The sequence below is a fragment of the Triturus cristatus genome, chromosome 5_2 (assembly GCF_964204655.1).
Source record: "Triturus cristatus chromosome 5_2, aTriCri1.1, whole genome shotgun sequence".
NCBI classification, from domain to species: domain Eukaryota; kingdom Metazoa; phylum Chordata; class Amphibia; order Caudata; family Salamandridae; genus Triturus; species Triturus cristatus.
This window is the reverse complement of record NC_140588.1, coordinates 334,718,943-334,734,920: the sequence shown is the minus strand read 5'-3', so window position 1 is coordinate 334,734,920 and position 15,978 is coordinate 334,718,943. Positions and strand designations below refer to the sequence as shown.

Genomic DNA, 15,978 nt, shown 5'->3' with positions numbered 1-15,978 from the left:
TCCTTACTGTTGCACTCATTGGAGTGGGAGTTGTCATTTTTACCCCTCCACTATCCAACACTTTCCCTACTGTTACACTTACTGGAGTAGGAATAGTAATTTTTACCCCTCCGCTATCCAACACTTTCCCTACTGTTGCACTCATTGGACTGGGAATAGTAGTTTTTACCCCTCCGCTATCCAACACTTTCCCTACTGTTACACTCTCTGGAGTGGAAATAGTAATTTTTACCCCTCCGCTATCCAACATTTTCCCTACTGTTGCACTCATTAGCGTGGGAATAGTAATTGTTACCCCTCCGCTATCCAACACTTTCCCTACTGTTGCACTCATTGGAGTGGAAATAGTAATTTTTACCCCTCCGCTATCCAACACTTTCCCTACTGTTACACTCACTGTAGTGGTAGTAGTAATTTTTACCCCTCAGCTATCCAACACTTTCCCTACTGTTACACTCTCTGGAGTGGGAATAGTAATGTGTACCCCTCCGCTATCCAACACTTTCCCTACTGTTGCACTTATTGGTGTGGGAATAGTAATTTTTACCCCTCCGCTATCCAACACTTTCACTACTGTTGCACTCATTGGAGTGGGAATAGTAATGTTTACCCCTCCGCTATCCAACACTTTTCCTACTGTTACACTCACTGGAGTGGGAGTAGTAATTTTTACCCCTCAGCTATCCAACAGTTTCCCTACTGTTGCACTCATTGGATTTGGAATAGTCATTTTTACCCCTCCGCTATCCAACACTTTCCCTACTGTTACACTCACTGGAGTGTGAATAGTAATTTTTACCCCTCCACTATACAACACTTTCCCTATTGTTACACTCACTGGAGTGGGAATAGTAATTTTTACCTCTCTGATATCCAACACTTTCCCTACTGTTGCACTGACTGGAGTGGGAATAGTAATTTTTACCCCTCCGCGATCCAAAACTTTCCCTACTGTTGCACATATTGGAGTGGGAATAGTAATTTTTATCCCTCCGCTATCCAACACTTTCCCCTACTATTGCACTCATTGAAGTGGGAATAATAAATTTTACCCCTCCGCTATCCAACAGTTTCCCTACTGTTGCACTCACTGGAGTAGTAATAGTAATATTTACCCCTCCGCTATCCCCTCCGCTATCCAACACTTTTCCTACTGTTGCTTTGATTGGAGTGGGAAATTCAAGTTTAAATATTTTTAAATACGACTCTGCGCAGACCCTGTGGGAGGCGTACAAAACAGTCATTAGGGGAGAGATTGTTTCTTCAATAGCGGGGAAAAAGAGGTATAGGCATGCGGAATTTGTGAGAGCGGAGGAGGATGTGTTGAGGTCAGAGGAGAAGCTAGCCCAAGGGGTGACCCCGGAAGGCATCCACCGGTTGAAGATGAGGCAGGAGGAGTTCAATAGCATTGCTAAAAGTAGGGCGCAGGCGCAGTGCGGCAGGGTTCAGAGCAGAGTGTACGAGCTGGGTGACAAGGCCGGGAAGTTGATAGCGTGGCTGGACAGGAGAGAATGGGCCTCACGTCTAGTACCCGATATACAGGGGGATGACTCGCCTCCTATTACCGAACCGCAGGCCATAGCAGACGCGTTTGCTACCTATTACCAATCGTTTTATAATACCTCCGGGATATATTCGGAAGAGGACAATAACGCGATGATAGGGGACATACAGCTTCCCACACTCTCGGAGGAAAACCGGGCATACATGGAGTCCTCACTGACAGATGAGGAGGTGGCGCGGGCGATCAGAGGAGTGCGGTCCGGGAAAGCCACAGGTCCTAACGGTATCCCCGTGGAGCTATACAAGTTGGCAGCTAATAAACTAGCCCCTCACATCCGTGCAATGTTAGAGGAAAGCAGAGAGAAAGGAATGCTTCCGTACGATCAGCGGGTGGCCAATATAGTCGTCATACATAAAGAGGGCAAACCCAGGGCGAATTGCGCATCATATAGGCCATTATCGCTCCTAAATGTGGAGCCTAAAATACTGACAAAACTGTTGGCCACGCGATTGATCAAGGTAATCAACACGCTGGTACACCCGGATCAGTCGGGCTTTATGCCACATCGCAACACGGCCGTCAACCTGCGCCGCCTTCATAGAATACTGAGTAGAGCATCTACTGTACAGGAACCGGCGGCCTTGCTTTCGTTGGATGCTACCATGGCATTTGACATGGTTGAGTGGCCCTATCTGTTTGCGGTATTGTGCAAATTTGGGCTTGATCCCGAGCTGGATCCGTCTTCTGTATTCTGACCCGATGGCCCGTGTAATAGTGAATAACCGAAAGTCCAAGGACTTCCAGCTGACTAGGGGCACCCGCCAGGGATGCCCCCTGTCGCCGCTTCTCTTTGCGCTGGCTCTGGAGCCGCTAGCAGCATGGATTAGGCAGGACCAATCTATTCAGGGACTGAGGTGGACTAACGACTGGGAGGATAAGATCTCCCTGTACGCAGACGACATCCTACTCTATCTCGCTGCTCCTAGGGCGTCACTGATCTGCCTATTGGACATACTAACTATTTTTGGTAAATATTCGGGTTTTACAGTTAATTGGTCCAAGTCAGTAATTTATGTGTGGCAGGAGATCCGCCCGCGATACCGCCGAGTTGCCCAATAACGATTGCTTCGGAAGGGTTCCGATATCTCGGGATCTATGTGTCCCTGAATCCGAGACTGCGCTTTGCTCGTAATCTGGACCCACACCTGCAGCGACTCAGAACAGATGTCGCACATTGGAGGTCCCTTCCCCTCTCCATGCTGGGAAGGGCGGTCCTCTTTAAGATGATGGCCCTCCCTCGTTTTTTGTATGCGCTCCAGAACACGATGGATCTGGTTCCTGTGTCCTATTTTAACGAAATTGAGAGTCTCCAGAGGAAACTCCTCTGGGACGGTAGACCCCGGATCGCGTATTCAAAGCTGACCCTGAATTGGTACGATGGGGGTATTGGTCTCCCCGATCCTAGGAAATATTTTTGGGCCGCCCAGCTGGTGGCGATTAACCACGGTATGCATTGTAGCCCGGGTGATCCGGGGTACGTTATGGATAGGTGGCTGCTCCCGGGGGGAGACTATACCAGGACTCTATATGCCAAGCCCGGTAGATTCCCGTTGACTGGCCCTACCGCTCACGCAGTCCAGATATGGCATGCTGTTAATAAGCATTTGGGCTGGGATGGTAAGCTTACACTAGCAACGCCATTATGGAACTCGGAAAAGCTAGGGAGCCTCTGGAAATCCAAGGGATTTGATAAGTGGGATCTTATTGAGATCACACAGATCAAGGACATGTGGGAAAAGGACACGGTTTTGCCGTTTGCATCCCTTAAAAAACAGTATAGCATGATGGACACTGAATACTACCGGTTTCTCCAGGTCCGCCACGCGTTGCTAGCACAGATCCCCAGGGGCGCGACGCTGCTAGAGGCTTCCCCACTGGAAGCCAGAGTGTTGGACGGGCATATCCCAGAGAAAACTATTTCCCTAATTTACAGGAAGTTCATTAACAATATGGAGGATCCACTGGTGATCCTTAAGGGCAAGTGGAACAGTGAAGGCCTAGAACTGGATGATGAGGACTGGCAAGAGGCGGTCTCCTCTCCAAGGGTGGTAGCAACTCAGGCCAGGCTTAGGCTAGTGCAGCTTAAAATATTGCATAGGACATATGTAACGGGACCCGGGCTGGTTCGCATGGGACGGACGGAAAGCGGAGAGTGCAGGCGGGGTTGTGGAGACACAGGGACCTTCATGCATATATTGTGGGGCTGTCAGCAGATAGAAGCGTACTGGAGAGGCATGCATCGCACCATGCGGACGGTACTAGGGGTCGACATACAGCCAGAGGCGCGGAGGTGCCTGCTGAATGTCTGGGAGCCTACTGACCTCAACACATACACTAAGCGGTGGGCTACGCTGGCATTCATGATTGCAAAAAGGAACATCGCGCAGTCGTGGGGCGCTGCTCAGCCACCCCGTTTGGGGAGGTGGAAAGAGGATTTAGATTGGTGCATGTTGAGGGAAAAAGCGGTGTTCGTAACTAGGGGATGCCCCGGGAAGTGGAGCAAGGTATGGGGAGCCTGGAACCAATATAGAGGTGATATATGCCCCCCACCTTATAGGCATGCGGATGATGAGGCTCGTGAAACCCCCTAACCACAAGGAAATTATGCTTGTAACATATATTGAAATGTGTAAATTGCTGCTGATGGAAACTGAAGTCGCCTGCTAATGTGTAATTGCTGTCTGTCAGTCGAATTGGTTTAATAAAAAAGAATTTTCCAAAAAAAAAGTATTTTTAAATAGTTTAATGTTTTAATCAATAATAGAATGTTTTTTTAACATGTTATTAGTATATGTATATATATATATATTTATTTGTTACATTTTATATTTTTTACATCTATATTTATGTAATCGATTTTTTACATCTATATTTATGTAATCGATTTTTTTTTCCGATATTTGTGTACTTACCTTTATAAATATAGGATGTCGATATTTTTGACGCCTATATTTTTGACTTGATATTGTGGTATGCGGATGTTTTGGGTTTCGATGTTTTGTCAGTGAACCTTCTCGGAATTTCGCTGATGTGCAGCCCAGAATAAATTACGCTGTAATCCCGTCTTGTTTGTCTGGCAGGGTTCAGGTACTGGCCCACTACTTGAGGGCGGGCACAGAATGTGTCCATGGATTTGTCTTGGTGTTGGTGTGCTTCATGTAACAAGAAGCACTCATAAACTGGATTGGCAAGGGGTTCAAAATGAGCTGTGAGCATGTTCCTAGTGTCTCATAGGTATGTAGTGGTCCTACTTACATGATATTTTTGTATATTTCCTCACAGCTAGATGCAGAAGTAGCGAGCACTTCCTGTCATCCTTTATTACTAGTGCAGCAAAATATTTTTCTAGGCGCTCAAGCCACGTTTTCCATCTCGCTACTTGCGTTGGCGGAGGGTCCAGATCAGAAATGGATGCTATGCTTTTTGCCTAACCTCGTCTATCGTGAGACAGCAGTGCAACTCAGATGTAGTGTGATAGAGTTGGCAGTGTGGTACTTGCAAAACACTAGTCTCGTGGAGGTGTTGAAATCTGCAGCTACTCAATGCTGGGTTGCTACTGGGATGAGTGACAGCTGCCTGTGGCAGGTTAGTGCGCTGTGGATGCGGGCACAGGATTTAGTGACCTCGCTGCTTGGAGTGTGGAGAGCCCCCGTAGGTGAGGCACAGCTGGTGGATGCTTGGATCCGAGTGCAGGAGCGGGGCCACTGGTGATGAAAAAGAGGAGCTAGGCCTACATGCGTTGAGCATTGCTGAAGATGGCTGTGTGGCCTGTGCGCAGTCTTCGGCCCACTTGCGAGACATCCAGTAGTGCCAGTGAGGGCTGAAAGGTCTGTGTGTCTGCTGCAGCCTGTACTTTGTTTCTTAAGGAAGCGCTGAGACGGTCGACATGCAGGACGGGCTTGGTCGAGGGGAGAGAACGTCTGCTCAGTGGCGGCCAGCATGGCTTGAGGGTGGTAGGGGTAGGCATGGGGGGGTTCGTGGGCGCAGAAGGTTGCGGGGGGTCACGCGAGGATGCGCAAAACAAACAACATTTTTTTTAATTAACGTACATTCCCGCCGGGTCCTGCGTCCCTGCCCTATGACTCAGGAATCAGAGCCAGGCCCCACTGATCAATCACAATGCTGCAATGCATTGTGATTGGTAGGCACCCAGGCTCCCCTGACCAATCACAATGCTGCAATGCAGCTTTGTGGTTGGTTTTGAGTGTCCTGGTTTGACGCTCAACCAGGCAATGGGGGCCTGGGCATGTTCTCCATGCATGCTGTAATGCAGCCTGAATGGAGAACGATGAAAGGTTTGGGTGGCCGGAGAGGGCCGACCAAACAGTCATTGCGCACTTAGGAGTGAGCAAAGCACTGCTCCCCTACACTGCTCCGAGAGCAGAGCTGCCCCGCCCACCCACCCTCTCGCAAAACAGCACAAACAAAATTATAGTAACTGAAAGCTATTATCATTTTATGTCTTCTCTTCTCACACTGCTTGAAAGTAGTAGGGCGACGCTCCTCCGCCATAGCAGAGAAGCCTCCAATGGGTCTGCTGCGGGCCTGCATCGGACAATCCGCGAAGGCAGCTGTGGGTGTTGAAGAGGGCCCGTGCTCACCTTTCTCTTCGCTAGTGAAGAGTAGCTGCTGGCTCATGTTAAGAAAATAACAGCATTCATACTATTGATGGGTTTGTGCCTAGACCTGCTTGGACGGGCAGACTATTCATTTGCGGACATCATGCCTCCAGACAAACCATGGTCGTGGTATTGATGGGTGTGGTTCGCCTAATCGCCCTACCTCAGTGACTGCGGGTGGGCCATTCTTAATTTCCGCGATGTTATGTTATGTTATGTTATAATTTTTTGTATAGCGCACAGATGCCGCAGCAAAGTGGCGTCCTGGCGCTAAGGAGACGGTAAAACATAACAGAGAAAGAATACTAATCAGGATACGCTGACGGAACTAAATCGTGGCAAACAGAAAAGTTTTCAGACATTTCCTGAAAGGAAGAAGGTTGGTGATAGAACGAAGCGAAGGGGGGAGGGTGTTCCAGAGTGAGGCAGCCAACACCGAAAAAGAGCGTCCACCCATTCTAGCTCTTTTGAAGCGGGGAACAACTGCCAGATTTGATCCTGCAGAGCGAAGAGCTCTGTTAGGGAGATAAGGGGATATAGTCTGGACAAGAATAGGAGGAGTAGACAACTTTAGGATTTTAAAAGAGATGCAAAGTGCCTTAAATTTGATCCTCTGTTCCACCGGGAGCCAATGCAAATTTTGGATGGTTTGACGGGCGGAACAGGAGCGCGGCAAGCCGACCAGCATCCTGGCCGCCGCGTTTTGGATACGCTGAAGGCGGAGAAGGTCAGCTTTGTTCAGTCCCAGTAGAAGTGAACTAGCATAGTCCAATCTACTCAGAACCATAGCCTGAACTATGATTTGCCTGGTTATGGGGTCAAAAAATTTAAAAATAGGTCTGAGACACTGTAAGGTGCCAAAGCAGATCCCGGCCAGTCTTTTGGTGTGGGGAATATAGGACAACTTATTGTCAAACCACACCCCAAGATTCCTAACTTCCTCAGCGGCCGTCGGGGCAGGGCCAAGCTCCGGAGGCCACCACTGGTTGCCCCAAAGGTCTGTGTTTTTTCCAAAGATTAAGACCTCGGTTTTTGAGGCATTTAGCTGCAACTTGTTATCAGACATCCATTCCATGATCCCTCGCAAAGCGACCTGAAAGGCAGCAGCGTCCAAAGCGGACTCACCATTCAGTGCCACCACTAACTGGGTGTCGTCGGCGTACGACACCATGGTCAGACCGTGTCTCTGGGCGACCTCTGCCAGTGGTTGGACGTATAAATTAAACAAAGTCGGGCTGAGGGCCGACCCCTGAGGAACGCCTTGCAGTATGGAACGGGAGGTGGAAACAAAAGGCGGTGTAGACACCTGAAAGGATCGGTCGGTAAGAAACGACCGGAACCAATCAAGTGCAGTCAAGCCGACCCCCGCCTCAGAAAGCCGCTGAAGAAGAATGGCATGAGAGACGGTATCAAAGGCAGCGCTGAGATCTAATAGGATCAGCGCTACCGTTTGGTCTCTGTCAAGCAGCTTTCTAATTTGTTCCACTACCGCAAGGAGAGCGGTCTCAGTGCTATGATGTGCTCGAAATCCGTTTTGAGAGGGGTCGAGGATGTTAGCTTCCAACAAATGGGAAGACAAAACATGGTTGGCATGAGATTCCGCTAACTTGGAGATCCAGGGGAGGAGAGAAATGGGACGGTAACTCTCAGGAAGAGAGGGGTCCAAGGAAGGTTTTTTCAAAATAGGTACAACGGTTGCCTGTTTCCATTTGACCGGAACACTTCCTGTTTCAAAGGATAGGTTAATGAGATCAAGGATCGCCGGGTAACAGCACTCCTCGAGCTCTTGAAATTGTATTGGGCGCAAAGGGTCCGTAGGCGAACCTGACCTGACTTTCCTAGTTAGTACTTTAAACTCCTCTAAGTTGGGGCCACGAATGGAGAGAAGTTGTGGGACGGTAGGAGGCTTGGTACTTGGCGGGCATAGAACCCGAGAATTTTGGGAAAAAGATCTGTAAATTGTGTCAACTTTATCTATAAAAAAGGTGGCTATTTTTTCACAATGGTTCAATGTAGCTTTGACAGAAGTCGCAGTCTGTTTACTAGTCAGCTCCTTACAGATTTGAAAAATGATCTTCGTCGGATTTGGGCTATTTTTAATTTCCGTCGCATAGTAGGCGGCTCTAGCTTTACAAATAGCCTGATGGTAATACCTCGTGCAAGATCTGTAAGCTTTTTTGAGCTCAACATCATACCTTTTGCGCCAGGCACGCTCCGCTTTTTTACAGGCGGATTTGAGGATTCTAAGTGAGTCCGTGTACCAGGGGCTCGAGGGACTAGATCTAATTTTAGTCCACCTGGCAGGTATGAAAGAGTCAAGAGCTGACGTAAGCCATTCACAAAAATTATCATAGCTACAGGTAATGTCAGTAGAAAAGGCAGCGCGGTGTGTCGAGAGGAACTGCTGAAATTCCTCTGATTGCAGCTTCTTCCAGGGGCGTTTAAAAACGCTTAGAGAAGAAGGTTCGAACACAGGGGACGATAAAGTGATATGACCCTGCACCAAGAAATGGTCTGTCCAGGCCATAGGTGTAGGGGCGCTAAGTAGAACATTCGAAATGTTCGTAAAAAAAGGGTCGAGTATATGCCCTCCACTGTGGGTCCTTTGGTCAACCAGCTGGGTAATTTTGAGAGCCTCAAGATCAGCTAGTAAAGTACTAACTGAACTGGAAAGTGGTTGATCCAAATGGAGATTGAGGTCGCCGATAATTGTAAAGTTGGCTGTCTTCAGTGCTAAGGAAGCCACTACCTCAGGAAGACTAAGGCGAAAAATTCCATCAGGACCCGGAGGTCTGTAAATAAGTAATCCAGACAGCGTGAAGTGAGGGGATAAAGTAATACTGAATTGCGCACTCTCACAAGCTGCCACTGAGCTTTTCTGCCAGATGCACGGGTAGCAGGATTTTACGGCGGCTGCTATGCCACCTCCTCTGGAATTTCGGTGTAGGGTATACATCGTGTACCCACTTGGTAGAGCTAAATTAATGGACGCCATAGCCTGGTCGTGTAGCCATGTCTCCGTAAGGAAGAAGACGTCTGGTTGTTCGTCTTCTAGCAGGGCAAATACTTCCATACAATGGCAGACAAGCGATCTGACATTTAAATGAAAGACCTTGAGGGAAGCACAGCTCGTGCCGTCAGTGACCACTGTTCTCGCCCTAAATGCGTGAACATTACGCAACAGAGATTTTATTGGCTTAGGGATGGGGAGGGTGAATGCACAGCTGGGACAATGATAGGGACCGCATAAAGGGTCCACGACATGATGATGATAACATACCACTGTCTGTCTCAGCTGGCGTATTTCCCTGATGGTAGTCATCCTGAGTTGTCCAGAGTAACCTGCCCTAGCCCTGCCTTAGCGCTGACGAGCGCAGACGGGCAGGACTCTGGCACGACTCAGGCGCAGTGAAAGGCGCTCCCGCTGCGCGTCACCGCTGCGCGCTTGGCGGTAGGCTAAAATAGACTTTCCGGGCGAGTTCTCGCGATAATACGCGAGAGTTCCCTGGCCCCAATCCAAGATGGCGCTCCCAATCACCCCAGGTGCCCGTGGTCCCGGACCCGCCAAGGCGGTGCAAATGGTCCCCAGGGGGGGTATTATGATGCAAGAGGTAGGCCGGGGGGGGGGGGGCGCTTGCAATTTAAGAGCAGTAGTTAAGAACAAGGTCGAAGCAAATTAAGCACAACAGAAATACAAAAATAGGGAATTAAAACCTATAGCAGGCTAAGCAGCGCGCGCAGGCGCTCTAAGTCCGTATGGTCACCTTCTCCAGGCTGACCACTAGCTCACACTGCCTAAAATAGACTTTCCGGGCGAGTTCTCGCGATAATACGCGAGAGTTCCCTGGCCCCAATCCAAGATGGCGCTCCCAATCACCCCAGGTGCCCGTGGTCCCGGACCCGCCGATACTACAGGTACCTTGCAGTGTGCACATCGTTACCTACAGACGAAGGAAGTCAGTATTCTTTCAGTGCTTCATGACTGACGGAACAATCGTAAATCAATAATACATTTCCTTGCAACCCTTAAGGAATTGGGGAATGTTTCTTTGCCATCTCCTTTTGCTTACGATTTCAAAAAAATTATATGTTGACGTTGGAAGTAGTAAAGATGCTTTGAATTACAAGGCCATGTTAATGCATTGCAGTTTGTTTTTTCATTTTCGAAAGCTTATGATGTTGAATACAACCCCAATTATGCCTCATTCTGTTCTGTACTATTCTGTCTTTTATTTTAACTAGAAATTAAATAGGTGTAGTAAATCATAAGGGTATTTCTTGGCTCATTGTTTCAGTTCCACTTTCCTCAACCACGCATGTATTTTGGCACTGAGCGTGGGACTGCTGTAATACGTCATTATATTTTCCATTGTCCTCTTGGGCTCTCTCCAGTTCTGTATTATTTTTTCCCAGTTTCAGTTGTGGCTTCCACTTCTTCTCTTTTTGTTTCTTTTCTTGAGAGGGCATTTGTCACAATTTTATCATACTGGAACCCGTGGTGTCTCTTGAAATAAATGTTTTTTAGGGGTGACACAGAAGGGGCCATTGAAAAAACGGTGGGGACACATATACCAGCTATTAATGAACAGTAGATGGGTGCATGTTTGTGTCATTTCTGGTGTAGGTATAGTAAATTTTCATTAATGAGCACATTCACGGCTCCATGGACTATTAGCCTTGTTTACTACTAAATAGTTTTTCAAGACACATAACAAAACCGTGTCCCTCAACCCAGTAATACCACTCCTGGGTGGAGTTAGATTCTCACCTCATTAAAGTTTGACGACAGTACACAAAAAGTAATGGTGGCTATGTCACTGTGCAAACTGTTGCAAATGTACCACAACTTATATTTATGCATGCAAAAATGCTCCAACATTGGTATAGCTATGAATTCACAAAATATTTTTGGAATTAATTGCAGCTCCCCTTAGTTCTCCTCGAATATTTTGTGAATTTAAAAAAATGATAAATCAACTGCGTATGTAGGAGTAAACCCAACAGGAGTAGATTTACACTTTTTTGTGATTCCGACCCTCTGTTTACTTCCTTGTCACACACAGTATCCTCGATCAGGAGTAGATTTACACTTTTTTGTGAATCCGACCCTATGTTTGTTTCCTTCTCATACTCAGTATCCGCGATCTGTTCTTTACTTTTTATTGAAAAATAGTACAGGAGGCATGGAGCAAAACAGAGGTTACACATCCCAGCTCATTTTCACTAACTTTGGTGATCCTGTGCAAGTCGAAGTATCTTCCTATGCCTTGGTTTTCTTTTCTGCCAAATTGGGAGTGGGTAGAGGGGATTCAGTTCAAGGCAAATGGAGGGTATCGACCGTCCCCATATTTCCGGCAAATGTTAGACTCTTTCCAGAAAAAAATGGGGCAACATAGTGACAATATAATTTTAAGAATACCTTTGTTAGTAATCTGTAGGTTTTAGAGAACATTTAGAGGGAAACTAATAATATTAGTTTCGAGTGTTTTTAAAGTACACGCACGCATTGTTTCTTTGCACCAGCGACCTTTTACAGAAAAGAGAAATATTTGTGCTAGAGGAGAACCAGTTCCTGTCACTGTGTAGCCATGATTGTTAAGGTGCAGCACTGGAAGCGAATGTATGACGATACAATGCAAACATTTACAACGCATGCCTTTACAACGCAGTTTTAACATTTCATCATCCATTACAACGCATGATTTTACTTAGCATGCCATCACAACTCATTTTTAGAAACTACATTTACAACGCATTCCATTACAAAGCATTCCATTACAACGCATACCATTACAATGCATATTACTTTTAGGGCAACAGTAGGGTAAGTGTTGGATAGTGTAGGGGTAAAAATTACTACTCCCACTCCAGTGAGTGCAACAGTAGGGTAAGTGGTGGATAGTGTAGGGGTAAAAATGACTGTTCCCACTCCAGTAAGTGCAACAGTAGGGTAAGTGTTGGATAGTGTAGTTGTAAAAATTACTATTCCCACTCCAGTGAGCGTAACAGTAGGGTAAGTGTTGGATAGGGGAGGGGTAAGAATTACCATTCCCCATTACCTACCTTATATTGCGTTGTAATGGCATGCATTGTAGTGACATGCGTTGTAATGGCATGCGTTGTTGTTAATCTGCCAAGAATCCCAAAAGGGATTCCTAGTGGACATAAATGACTTTAGGCTGGTGGTTATCCCTGCTAAGAGTGCAGAGATTTCCACACTTGTAAATTATCCTGAAGGGGTGGGCGGTGCACTTTGTAAGGCATGGTTTGCCTAGGAAGATTGGGAATGCCCACAAACATGTGTTTATTGGGATTGCCAAACTCTTCTCTGTCCCCTTGCCACCCTGGAAATGGTCAGTGCTGGACTGACCGGTCAGATGCTCTGTCACTGCCAGATGAGCCTACTTGAAAGGCCAGTGTGCAGGTCGATTTGTTGGGCCCGAGCCGGAGTCCTGCAGTCCGACCGAGCGAGTACGATGCGGCCGTATGCTGCCGGACTCGGTTTGGTCGGACTCCCATAGAAGTCAATGGGAGCCAGTTGTACGATGCGTACATGGGCTCCCATTGACTGAATGGGTATGTCGCGGACAAGTGCGCCCCCTACAGTGGGTACACGTTGGTGCCATCCGCACCGTACATGCCTGTGTTGGGGAGACCCATGGGTCTTCCCCTGTGTCTGAGTCGTAGGGCTGCGGGTGACAGGGGGTCCGACATGGACCCCCAAAGGCAACCACCCAGACGATTTGCGAGCCGGACACTCCGGCTCGCACAGGCTGTCCGACGCATGCATCGTACTGGCTCGGTCGTGAATCGCATCCATTGCACGCCACGATTAGCTTACGACCAAGACGTACAGAGCGGTTCATCGTACTTGCTCGCTCGTACAGCTGTATGAGTCGGCCGGAAAACACGCGTACGGCTCATAGTTTTTCCGGCCGGATCACGTTCGTTGCCCTTCCGACCCGGATCGGAATCGGCCCCATAGAAGTAACAAATAGCCATTATGGATTGTTTATGTGCAGGAAGGAACACCTTCCTGCACATAAACAATCATTCTGTTCAACACAGGCACCCTTGCACTATGGTGCAAGGGTGCCTGTGTTGGCACTAAGCAGCTAAATTTAGCACCAGTGCTAGGGAAAACACAGGGGTGTGACGTATTGTAGTAAATACGGCGCAACCCTACATTTTGGAAATGTCGCACCCTGGCGTTGCCAAATTTGGCGTTGCTCTGGGCTCCAACATTCTCTAGTAAATCTAACCCCCAGTCTGTACACTGACCTTTTCAAGTCAGCTCAACTGGCAGTGACAGAGTGCCGGACAGACCACTCCAACTCTGGAAATGGTTGGAAGTTTAATCCAGCAAAGAAGTTGAGTAACTCCACTTCCTTGGTGGAAAGGGGAATGGATCACTCCTTTATTTGGTGAGGGTATAGGGTAAGGGTTTACTTTAGGTAGGGGTATCAGAGAATGGCTTTCTCCACAAAGCAGAGATAAGGTGGACGAAGAGTGCCATTCCACCTGTATGAACTTCTCTATGAAGAACTCCGTGGATGGCCAAATAGGAGAGTTTTTAAAAAGTCACCTGACATCCCTGGTAGTAAGCCTCAAACCCTGTGCATAGCGTAGCTTATGTGACATACTACCAGGGATATTAGTTAATGGAAAATGAATGGAAAAGCTAAAGGCCCAATTCTGAGCCCAGACTTTACAATTTGTTTTCTTGAATCGATCCCAAAATAGTTGTACTAAGGGAAGCAGCAGATAGGTCCGGTTTAAAAAAAGCTAGGACTGGATGAAGATATTACAGATGGTATACGTGCACATGATTGTGTGTGGCACTGAGTGGTAACACTGGGCACAGCTACCGCCAGAGTGTGTTTAAGTGGGCTTATTACAAACGTAAATATGCATATTTAGAGCTCCAGCTAGGGAGTTCTCATATCTTTAAAGAGTAGCCTTTTTGTTTAATCAAGGAATGAATTATGAGAACTGAAAGGAAAACAAACCCTTGTTACCACGAGGTCCCATGGCCTGATGCAAAAGGCTAGCCAGGAGGTGCTTCATGGACATAATGCTTCAAATCCAGGCGGTCCCAACTTCCAGAGTCCGCCCATCACATGTACAGAGACCTCCTCTCACCCTCTGGATTTCTCTGCTCCTCTGCCTTCCGTTTAGAGGCCTGGCATTGGCATATGCAAAGCTGAGCACTCCACCTCACTGAGCCCCCCTAACTTCCCCTGTGGTGATTCCCAACAGCGAATGGTAACATGGTGCGCACCAATACTCTGCCCATTCCACCCTGCCTCCTTCCGCAGGGTGAGCTGAGCAACTCGATCCCTGCCTTTTCATATTAAACCTTATCAGCCACGATGATGGGGAATGGAAGGGGGGTGTTGCAGGAATGCAGCTCTGGTCCCACCCTGGAGGCCCACTGAGCAGAAGAAGTATCTTGATCAAAATAGCTCCTGTGGAGTGTGATGTTAGGCCCCCACGGAAGTATAGGCGGAGACTATGGGGGTTAGGTAACGTTACTTTATTTACTATGCAACAACTATATTCTCGGAAAGGGGAGAGCAGGTCCGCTTGCCGCTGTGTCCCGCGGCCTCAATGGCTAGCCCCCCACGTCACGTCCTCTCACGATCCCTGGCCCTGGGTCACGTGATGCGGGGAGCTAGACCGCCACACTACAGCTCTGAGTTTTTTCCCTCTCGGTGGCATGATATATCTTCTCTGCATTCAGATATTTTTATTTTCTTATAAGGTCTACACAAAAATACATTCACAGGTAAGCACATTCTGAAAGGTTACTTCAATTCTTGAAATTTACAGACTTGCCTTTTTGATTGACAAAAAGCACTTTTATTGTTTCTATATCCAATATGGTTTGAACTTTTTTTGTAGGTACATTTTATTTCAATTAAATATTCAGGTAACCGATAACAGTCATTTGCTCTTTGTTGGGTAAAATTGAGTAACTTTCCACGAATGATTTGAGTAGACTGGGTTATGCCTTCCCAGATGTATTTCTTGTTTTTTAGGTCTGATTTGTGCTTGTTTGCTTCAATGGTTTTCGTTTGCAAATGTGCGATAACAGACATTCTGAGACATTAGACCTTATTAAAAAATGTTTTTCTTTTTCATTGGTTGTGATTTATTCTTGCAGTACGCCTAACTTTCTCCTAACTTACTACTTTCCATGAGTAAGACAGGGAGAACTCCTGACATACTCCTGACATCCAAGAGTGAATTAGGAGTACTACAAGACAAGATCATCACAAAATCTGTGTCGATCGGGGCCATTGTATTCTTCTTTAGGGTACTGCTTCAAGCGGACCTGATCATCGTCCTAGGTACCTCGGACCATACCTCCCTGATAAACTGTCAAGAGGAGAGTCACACGGCGATCAAATCCCAGAGGCATAACTACCTCTCTACTCAAGTAATCTCAAACGGAGATACTGTGAGTACTTTACCACTACACTCACAGCACACTTTAGGGTGTGTGCTGATATGTACACGTGGCCTATACCTTGTTCATATGGCCATTTACTTTTTTCTGGTCCTGACGAAAGCCTCTAGAACCATCCAGAAGGCTGAAACTAGTTGACCTTATTCACAAGGGATATCAGGAAAATAATATTCCTAACTATATATCCCGCATAACTTTTTTCTGGTCCTGACGAAAGCCTCTAGAACCATCCAGAAGGCTGAAACTAGTTGACCTTATTCACAAGGGATATCAGGAAAATAATATTCCTAACTATATATCCCGCATAACTTTTTTACATTAGT

The 15,978-nt window shown here is 47.1% G+C and overlaps 1 protein-coding gene across 1 annotated transcript in view; it reads left to right on the top strand.

Annotated features, from left to right (window-relative positions):
- Positions 1-15,978, top strand: part of CD83 (CD83 molecule) — a 290,744-nt gene that overhangs the window by 266,459 nt on the left and 8,307 nt on the right. The gene's annotated exons all lie outside the window — the stretch shown is intronic.